Source organism: Quercus robur, chromosome 8, assembly GCF_932294415.1.
Source record: "Quercus robur chromosome 8, dhQueRobu3.1, whole genome shotgun sequence".
In the NCBI taxonomy this organism is placed as follows: domain Eukaryota; kingdom Viridiplantae; phylum Streptophyta; class Magnoliopsida; order Fagales; family Fagaceae; genus Quercus; species Quercus robur.
In genome coordinates this window covers 41,172,967-41,184,243 of record NC_065541.1, presented here as the reverse complement: position 1 = coordinate 41,184,243, position 11,277 = coordinate 41,172,967, and positions in this window count along the sequence as shown.

Sequence of the window (11,277 nt, the reverse complement as noted above, 5' to 3'; positions counted from 1 at the left end):
AGATATTATTTACTATATGATCTATAAGCTTTTATTTTATATATAGTTCTAAACTACAAAAACTTGATTTAAAAAAAATTTATTGACGATATAGTTATTAATCTTTAATTTCTAGAAATTTTTTAAGAATGAAGGATATAAGAAGAAGATGTAACTTAACGGTGGATTTGTCAAAATTCACATTCAATAAAAAGATATTGAGTAAGGTTGTAGTTTAAAGCTACAACTAATTTTGTAGCTAAATTTTGTCCTTAGTTTAATCAATATAATTTTTATTAGCAATTAACAAAACTGAATGACCAATTGAATATCTTAAGGTCATTTCCCCCTAAGTTTCTCTTATTCCTTTAATAACCATACTCGTCTCTGGGACGAGAAATAGTTGCGGGTCGAACAAACTGGGAGTACTCCTTCAACGTGAATGGAGGAATTTCCTATATTCCGTTATATTGGGAATGGTTGGAGGACATACTCAGTCGATGCAAGGAACCTCTTAAGGCTGCCAACCTTTATGAAGCTGTTTTTGCTTCCTTGTTCACATATGATTTCAATGAACATCTTGTGAAAGCATTTTGTGAATGTTGGAGCCCAACGACAAATACTTTGCATACTTTGGTTGGAGAAATTTCTATTTCAACATGGGATTTGCATAAGCTTGGTGGGCTTCCCATTAGAGGACTTTTTTATGATGAAGTGGTTCCCATTGCAAAGGAGCTTGAAGGAGTTGATGATCAAGGGAAAAATTACTTGCCTCGAAGTTGTCACTATTTGTTTATAGTCTACCATCATCTCCAACATCGAATGAAGAAGCAAAGTAAAGTTAACATCAATAATTGGATTGCTTTTTGGTTTAAAGGAGATGAAAGACATCCTACTCCAAAGAAACAAGCAAAGAAAGGACTCCATCCAAAACGTAGCCAAAATCCATCAAGCCTTATCCTTGATCGTGGGCCTTGGAAAGACAAAGAACACGTGGCTCTTTTTGATCTTTAGGTTCCTGAAGACCTTAAGAAAGAAACTTATTTGACAGCCTTTCTTACTTGCTGGCTTTGTGTATTTGCTTTTCCTATTAAGGACTTGGGTAGCATTCGTCCTAGTACTTTTAAGATTGCTAGTCTCATGGCTAGCGGTGAAATTTTTGGCCTTGTCATTCCTATTTTAGCATGCATCTATCGAAGGCTCAATACAATCTTTAACAATCCTATACCAAGCAAGTCTAGCAATGGCTTTGCTGTCCATTATGTTTATGCATGGATAGCGCACTTCTTCAAAAGCCATCGTGTTGTAAATGATGAACTGGGAAAGCCTATGATGACAAGATATTCTGGAGTAAGCTATGAGGCACCGTTCGACAAAGTATCTGCACTTGACCACATACAGTTTGGCAAGGATTTCTTTTAGCATGGGACTTTATTCAAGTCGGACCTTGACCTAACTTTTGAGGACAATGGAGGACTATCTATTCCAAGACTAGGTTATTTTATGTCTCTCCACTCTAGATATTTATCTCTCCGATGTGAAGATCATTGTGTTGTAGAGTCATATAGCCCACATCGATTTAGTAGATGCTTTGGGTTCTACCAAAACATTCCAGGTGACCTAAAAAAAAGAATTCAAACTGGTACTTTAAAGGAGTTGTACCAATATTATCAATCATTCACCCATTCCAACACATCTTCCATAGTGCTTATACCATCTTCATCCATAGACTTTGAAAAGAGAGTTACTCGTAGCTACATGGATTGGTGGAAAAACATTTGCAAGGATGACTTTACTAAAGGTACTGATACATTAGCTAAGACTGCACTTCTTCTTGCTAAGCCACCAGCTAGTAAATCTCGCAAAGGAAAGAAGGAACAAGCAACTATGAGTCCTAGCCATCAACTTCAGTTCACTGAAAATCCTTCTAGCACTACTATTGTTGTTCAAAAGAGAGGTACTAAACGTTCAAGTGATATGCAATATGAAGATACACTTGTAGTTTTTGATGATGATGCAAGCAAGGATTCCGATGCTAACTGGAAACATATAAGAAAATCATCAAAAGGTAGTAGTACAATGACCTTAGCTGACCATGTTCCTACTTCAACCCACAACAAACTTTCTATTGTGAACTTGGAGACCAAAAAGCATAGGGTTAATAATGCTATGGCATCTCCTAAACCCGTGAATGACACAAACAAAGTTTCTTCACAACAAGAACAAGGGATGTCTATGAGTAAACAAGGGGCTTTAATGCTTGGAGACCTCTTTTTGTCGCAGCTTTCAGACTTCCCTTTGAATAAGATCTTTCCCAAGGATGAGGTAAGCAAGATTTATCATGAGATACAGAATTTTGGGATTGACCCTCAGCCATTGTAGGTGCATGTTGACAAATACTTAAAAGATGTTTCATATTACATAGAGAAGGAGGCATCTATGAGTAATCATGTGAGTCTAGAGATTCAAACACATCGTGTGAATGACACTGAACTTCTTATTATAGAAGCATTGAGTAGGAAAGAATCTCTAGATGCTAAACTTCAAATTACCAATTCAGAGATTGATGACTTGAAGGCAAAGCTAGCTAAGTTAGAATAGTTAGTGCCACAAATAAAGTCCAAGCAGGCTAAAGAGGATGGCATCATAGAAGCTCTGCAAGATCAACTTGAAAGCATTAAGTCCACTACTGTGCTTAAAGACCAAGATGTGGAGGCCTTGAAGAAGATACAAAGCACCTTAAAGAGCAAGCATTCCGATTTGAAGAACTTGAAGTGGATGCCTTGATTGTACTTTTTTTTTTTTTTTTTTTTTTTTGAGATAGGACATTTGTTTTGTTCAATTAGGTAGCTTAAGGAATTGGAGTTTTTTTTTTCCTTAGTCATGATGTAGTTTGGAATTTTCCTTCAATATGATTGAACTTCTTAGTTAAAAACTAATTGCTCAGTTTGTAACATGTAATTGAACTGCTTAGTTAAAAATTAAATGATCAATTTGAAACATGTGATTGAACTTCTTAGTTAAAAACTAATTGCTCAATTTGTAACATGTAATTGAACTTCCTAGTTGAAAACTAATTGCTCAATTTTTTTTTAACAGGCGACATAACTTAGTATAGAATACCAAGCACCTTACATACTCCTTGAAAGGGGTTCAAAGCCATGACATAATTCAAAGGGCTTTTGTTTTAACATGTGACTGAACTTATTATGAAATACCAAGCTGCCTATGTACCCCTTGAGAGGGATCAAGTCACCACATAGTTCAAAAGGTTTTGGTTTGAGACATGACTGAACTTAGTATAAAATACTAAGCTGCCTACGTACCCCTTGAGAGGGATCAAGTCACCACGTAGTTCAAAAGTTTTTATTTATTTATTTATTTATTTATTTTTTATTTATTTATTTTTTGTGCTCTAACTTTTGCCTAGGCCGCCTTTTAAAGGTTTTCAACCTAGCGAGCTTTTAATACCCTAACTTTTGCCTAAGTCGCCTTTAAAAAGGTTTTCAACCTAGTGGCCTTTTTTTTTTAACACTTTCAAAAGTAATGGGAGAACATCATGTACTTTTTTTTAAGTGTTGAAGTAGGCAGTTTTAGGCTCTTGCCAAGGAGCATTTCAAATTTCAAGCATAGTAACGTTTCAAGAACTTGCCGTTGATAAGGCCAATTCTCAAAACATCTTCAGTTGTATCAGTGTTGATTTCCTTCAATTCATCAACTGTAGCTTGTATGCCTTCTTCAAATATGGGTGGGGCATCCTTAACATGATCTTTGACTTCTTGGTTTGTGGTCACCATTGTACACCTTTTTACAGTTAAGGCTTCTCCAATATTCACTTCCCAAATGGTTCTAGGTTTCATACGAGATAGAATGGAGCTTCGAATCTCATTTGAATCTTGATCAACAATAAGTGTGTCGTTAGCACCTCTAGGGAGGAAAATTTTCCTTTCATTCTGCTTTTGCTTTGCCTTTAAATCTTTTGAGAGTTGAAAAGGGATTGAATGACTAAGCCTTGTGAGAACTGAACCTCAAGTGCCAACTTGAGAAGAAGTTGAGTGACTGAGTCTTGTGAAAATAAAGCCTTGAGTGCCGACCATAGAGCTATCTTCTTGTGTCCCTAACCTATCAAAGACTGAGATATGGGAAGTGGGTCGCCCAATGCGGTAAAAAATAGATGATTTCTTTGATAGGTTTGAAGATTTTTCTTCCTCATAATTTGTTGAAATTACTGAAACACTAGCTTTTCGAATGGGAATATGAATAGGAGTTGGTGGGGTGTATCTAATTCCAGTTTTAGAACTTGTTACAATGAAACCTTTAGCTTTCGACACCTTATGTTCTTCTTTTCCAAAGGCTTCAGGGATGAGCTTACCTAAACCACTCGGTTTCTTATGGTCATAACCAGCTTTAGCCATGAGTTTATATGCATTAGGGTCAAAACCCTCTTTGGTTCGTTTGGTGGGCAAAGTCTCATGTTCAACAATCGGTCCTTGGGATGGTCTTGTGAACCCTTCAATGGTTGGCTTGAGATTCTTGATTTTGTGATTTTAGCAACTGGGAGAGTTAATCCCTACAGATCTTCCAATACTGACTCTCCATCTCCTGAAAAGGGTGATTGGCCCTCTTTTCTTTTGGTGACTGGGACATAGTGTAACATAGGAGCTGCCTTAGTTGCTTTAGAAGCTTGATGCTTCTTCTCATTTGTGGAAGTCTTTGTTTGCTTGGTTTCCTTCTCCCCAATTGGCTTGGCCTCCTTCTCCTTAATTGGAGAGTCAATCCTTGAAGTTTTAGAGTGGAGGTTTTCTTCTTTGCTAGATGGTGAAACAATGACTTGTGCTTCTTCTTACATAGCATCTTCTAAGTAAAATTTTGCATCAGCAAAGTGTGATTCAGCTACATAAAGGGCTTGTGATCAGCTACTATCTTCTTAACTTTTCCATCTTGGAAATATTTAAAGCATTGGTGATATGTAGATGGCACAACACCATACTCATGCAACCATGGTCTTCCAATAAGCACTTTGTAAGTGGTCTTGGCATCAATGACATGGAAGAGTGCACTTGATTCCATTTCACCTATGAGCATCTGAAGCCTAATCTTCCCAATGGCTCTTTGTCCATCTTGATTAAAGCCTTGAATCATCAATTTATTGGGGAGTAGTTCATCCAAGGAGATTCCGAGCTCTTTCACTATTTTGAGTGGCAGAATGTTGACTGCAGATCCACCATCAATAAGGATACGATTGACTTTTTGTTCTCGAATGTAGCCAGTCACAAATAAGGGACGATTATGAATCTTAGATCCCAACAAACGATCATCATTAGTGAAAATGATTGAAGACCAATATGCTCTATACACAATAGCTCGCTCTGTTTCTTCCTCACTATCTGAAGAGTCTTCTTCACCACTTACTTGATAACATGTAAGAGATGAAAAGATATAATCCTGGGGAATTGGCACTGTGGAGTAAGGTACTTTCACCTCAATAGGCTCAAATGAACCAAATTGAATGGTGAGAAAAGTAGAAATGGTTGTTGAGGCCACCATGGCAAGATTAGAAGTCTTAACTTCATCATCAAATGTGATCTTTCCTTGACGAGCTAGCTCCATGATTTTATCTTTCAACACAAAGCATTGCTCAATGGGGTGGCCTATGAGGCGATGATACTTGCAATATTTGGGATCATTTGTTTGGTCAGCCTCTTCAGGACGTTTCATCTCAGGTAGCTCAGTCAACTTCAACTCAAGTAGATGATCCAACATGTTGGAGATATCAGAATTAGGGAATGGATATTGCTTTTCTTGCATTTCTTGTAATGTTGGTCTTCTTCTTCTTTCTTGAGTGAGAGCAGGCATTTGTTCTTTCATCTTGGGCTTAACCAGAACTTTGAGAGGAGTAGTAGTTACAATCAAAGACTACTTGTTTTCCGATTTAGGAGGGAATTTTCCACCTTTGTGAGTATCTTGTCTTTCTCTCTCATTGCAAGGTTCTTGAACAAGCGAGCCTTGGTGACCATTAGAAGCAATACTAAGCTCCATGTCATGGGCACGTGTTGCTAATTCTTCAAATGTTTTGGGCTTTATTCCTTGAAGGATGTCACTTATAGCCTAATTCATTCATTGAATACACATCTCAATTGCAGACACCTCAAATAATTGATCCTTTCAGTTAAGACTAAGGTTTCTCCATCGCTGAATGTAATCAATGACAGGCTCTTCTTTCCACTGCTTTGAATTGGTGAGTTCTATCATACTAATAGTATGTCGAGTACTATAGAAACAGTTTAGGAATTCTCTTTCCATTTGATTCCAACTATCAATAGAGCCAGGCGCTAGATCAATATACCAATGTGAACAAATTGCTTGACCATGAGATCCCCATAAGTACCAGCATTGTTACAAGTTTCCACAAAATGAGCTACATGCTGCCTTGGATTGCCTTTACCTTCAAACTATTGAAACTTTGGTGGTTGATAGTTTTGAGGCATCCTCAAGAGATCTATCCTTTGAGTGTATGGTTTGGCATAGGCAATGGACGATTGACTTCCACCCCCGACTTGATCTTTGATTGCTTCCTTGATTAACTCCTTGAGCTGGTCAGGAGAGATAGACCCATCTGCAGAGAGTTTGAGATCCTTTGTTGAACTCTCAGGTTTGTCATTATGGGTTTGTTTTGATTGAAAGCTTTCATCTTCACGATTCGTTCCAGATGTGTTCCCCATCTTATTCATCAAGAAAGTTATTTGTGTGTCTCTCAATGCTTCCCTCTCTCTCATGGACTTCATTAGCTCTTCTAAAGTCTGGGCTATGGTTGGGACTTGTTCCTCCAAAGATGTTGTGTTAGTCATCATGACTGGCATGGTAGATGAACTAACAGAGTGATGGAATTCCCTAAGCTTGGAAGTAGGAATATTTTCTGAAAAAGAGAATACAAAGCCATCAAGTGATTCATCCTCTTCTTCAACAATTGGAGCTTCTTGTGTTGGCTCTGGTGACAAAGCTGGTTGAGACAACATTTCTTTAACCAGGCTAGCTACATCTTTGCTTGCCCCCTGAGTAGATGAGGCTGTTTGTGACTTCTTGGCTTCAAAAGTGTTGAAAACAGACAAGGATTGGGGTATGTGTGTTGTTTGAGCATAGACTTCTTCAAGGGCTTTTATCCTCCCCTTTGTCATGGGTCCAGTATAGGGAATATCAAAGTTTGAATCAAGTGTAGGATCAACTTCACTTGTTCCAAAAAGGGGGTTGTTGATTTGAGTCTTCTTTGAAGCCATATGGCTTTAAAGGGAAGAAGAGATGAGAGGTAGAGATGGTCCCATCGGGCGTGCCAAAAATTTGTAATTTTTCCAATTGTAGAAAATTAAACAATTGAAAAGAAATATGGTTTGCAAATAATAATTTGTATTGATGAATAACGAGTACAATTTCTATTTCAATTCTTTTACAAAAGAATACCCTCTGATGTTATCTTCATTGAACTTGACTCGAACAAGAAATCTTCTTGACTTTAGTTGAAAGATGGATTGAACGGTCTCCACAACAAATCTCTAGCTTTGAGCTTATTAGAGATTTATTGTTCTTCAAGTCTTTGAATATGAAGGCTTTTAGGTTGAAGTTCTTTGGGGCTTTAGAGGCTTGATCCATTGAGCTTCAAGGATTTGAGGTTTGTTGAAGTTTATGGAGGTTTTTTCAGCTTTATTCCAATAGAACTTCAAAGAACTTATTTGAATGTTTTTCGTGTGTTCTTGAGGCAGAATTTCTCCAGAGTTTTGATGTCTTAGAAAATTCTTTTTGTAAATGAGAGGAGGTATGCCCTCTATTTATAGTGGTTTCAAAGGATAAGTACCACTTGGGATTGACTTCCTTGTAGATAATTATCTCTATTTTTTTTTAATAGAGATAATGACTAACTATTATCATTCCAATTTAATTGAGGTATTTATCTTTATTTAATTAGAATAATTATTATCAAGATATTTATCCCTATTTAATTAGGATAAATATCATCTTAAATGACACATTTCAACACTTGATTTATCTAATTTAATGACATATTAATTTAAATTTTGTCACTAAATTTTGATGTGGCATTTTATGATTGGCTTAAAATTTTCGCCTCCTACAATGAGTTCTTAACATTCAAGAAATTAATAACAACACCCTCAAAAAAAAATTAATAACAACACTTCATGACTACATCTATAAGAAGACATACAATAAATAGAAATTAAATATAACAAAATCAGTATAAACCAATATGAAACTATATATAAAAAGCCAAGATGACTTTCACATCAGGTTATTGGGGTAGAATAAGAGTCAAAATGAAATTCTGAACAAAGCATATCAATTGGTTTAATAAATTAAAGGAAAATAAAATCATAAACTATAGGACAAATAAATACATAGAAATGAAAAAAAGAAAAAGAAAAAAGAAGGTGAATAAGAATTTAGTACCTCTAAATATTTTAATTCATTTTTGCTACTCTTCTTAAGGAAAATAGATGATCTAAATACTAAATGAGAATGAGATGTGAGCATATAGCACACTAGTGGAACTTGAACAGCTGGTAGTAGAAGAGTAGTTTGAAAGGGTGGGAATTTTGAGCAACATATCACATATGGAAGCTTGGAAATCAAAAAAGTAAAACTTCTATATCAAGGTAATTGGCTAACATGTCAGGGTTTCCAATAGTAAAGGCGAAAGACTAATATTGTAATAGTAAATTAGTGGAAAATATTAAAAATGAAATGTAAGTTTTAATGGAAGAAAAATGTGGACAACTCAAGTCAAGTCAGGGGGGCCAATTTTTTTTTCTTTGGGGGGTGGCTCCTAAAATAAATGCTCAAGTCTTCAAATTTAGCAGCTTTAGACAATTTTTAAACAATTTTGTGGGGCCATGCCCCCCCCCCCCCCCACCACATATAAAGAGAAATGACAACGGGTAGGGTTCAGGGCGGGTTTTTTTATGCCTAAACTTGACCCACGGGTCCTCCACTGTTACCCAAACCCGGTCCGTTTGATAAACGAGTTTTTTTAAACCCCAAACCCATCCCATTGGGGCCCCATCCAGCCACTTTTGGGCCTAATCTAAAGCCATGGCCCAATCTGACCCAATCTTAAATTAAAAAATAAAAATCGATTTTACAACCAGAAATCACAACCACAAATTAGAAACACAAATCACAAACCCAAACATAAACATAAACAGAAACAGAAACAAAAATCAGCTTTTTTTTTTTTTTTCTTCTTTGTTAATACAGATTTTTCACTCATTAAAAAAAAAAAAAAAAACACAAATCACAAATCACAAATCACAAACAAAAACACAATCCTGTCCTCTGATCATCTCATCTCTCTCCGATTTAACAATCCCATGCTCCAATCTAACAATCTCGTGCTCCTCTGTGACAAATAGCAACTACCATGTGATGAGAGTGAGGGTGAGGGTGGATTGGTGAGTGAATAAGAGTAAAGGTGACTGGGTGAGGGGTGGTTGAGAGAAAACGAGAGTGAGAGTGAGAGAGGTAAGGAGCCGCGAGGCTGAGTGAGGCTATGAGGGGAGCATTTGAGGGCGAGAGAGGGTGGCCAGCAGAGAGAGAGAGAGAGAGAGAGAGAGCGGTTGAGAGGTGAGGGTTAGGTTTAGAAAATGAAATCTGAAATGAAATAGAGTATTTATACTAGGGTTTTAATTTTTTTTAAATATTATATATGTATATGGGTTGGGTTCGGGTTTAGGTCAGGTATGCATAAAACCTGGACCCGACTTGAACCTGCTTCGGGTTTGATTTTTAAAATCCAAACCCGACCCTATTGTTTAGTGGGTTGAGTAAAGCTCGACCCATTAGGGTTAGGTTGTGTTGGGTACCTGAGGGTCGGGTTATATTTGCCATCCCTACAAATAAACGTAGTTCCGCGCTGGGTTGTGGTAAAAGTTGTCCCAAAAAAATAATAATTATAATAATATTGTTTTTTAAATAAATAATAATAATCTTCAATAGTTAGGGTGGGGATTCTATATTTCATATTAGAGTCCTTTTGTTATTTTTTTTTTTTTTTGGGAGAATCGAGTCCTTTTGTTAATTGTAAAATATTTTGTCCTCGCACATTGGGTTGTTTCAATCATATTGGATGGCTTTTTATGTTGCATTTGTTTTAGCATAAATTTTTTGAAAAGCAATTTATTTTATATTGTTTGGTAACATAGTTGGAATTTAATTTAATTGGTTGGTGATGAATACACTTAGGTATTGATCATACCTACAGTATAATCCCACAAGATCCATAATACTAAAAAATCCCCAACACCAAAAATTCATTGTGATTTACAAAACGTAATTAAAATCCACTATTTAAATAATAATAATAATAATAATAATAATAATAATAAAATGAGAGACAAAAATGGGTTCTAATGGGTCACCAAATCAAAAAATGGTTGTTGAAGGGTCATGGTTTTGTCAACCATGTCATTGTGGCCATGGGTTTATCATCATCGTTAGTCCCAATCTGTGAGAGAGAGACTCTTAGGTATCGATCTTGTCCTAGGTGGGTCGCAATAGATTGCAGTGTACCACAATGAGTTGACTATGTCGTAGTGGTGAGGAGTTTGTTGTGAGGCATAAATTGTTTTATGCCTCTGAAGATATCATTTATAAATCAATCTAAAAATATTTTTTAAGTTAACCACTTCAAATCAAACACCCAATAATGGAGAGAATATCTTCCAAAAAAATATTTTCGATTGAAACAAACTCAACTTTAGAGATGATACGTGTATTTTCCTAAATTTGTAGCACCTTGATTTGTTCCGTCACTGAAATTGCATTATCATGGTTATTATGTAATTAGTTCTTTGTTTCTATGATGTCCTTGTTGACGAAAATTGTTAAATTATGTTTAACAAAAATGGTCAAATTATGTTTAACAAAAATGGTCAAATTAGTAAAATTCATCAAACATAATTTCACACATAGGCCTTTTGGCGTATGGGTTTTATTGATGTGAGTAGTGCCTATTTAAGATAACATATCTCTTAATTACAATATCTTATTTTAAGGGAAGACCTTTTGATTCCAACCAAGTTGCCTTTGTACATAAGTTTATTTATTTTCATGTTTGAGGGGATATGTGTTTTTATTTGTTTGTGGCTGCACCTCATAATGTATTTAGGTTGCCTACGTACCCTTGACAGGGATCAAGCCAATTTGTGGTTTTAATATTGAGGTTTTAGATTTAAAATCCTCAAATATGATTTTGTCCATTTTAATTGAGGGATATTTAAGTCAAATACTTGG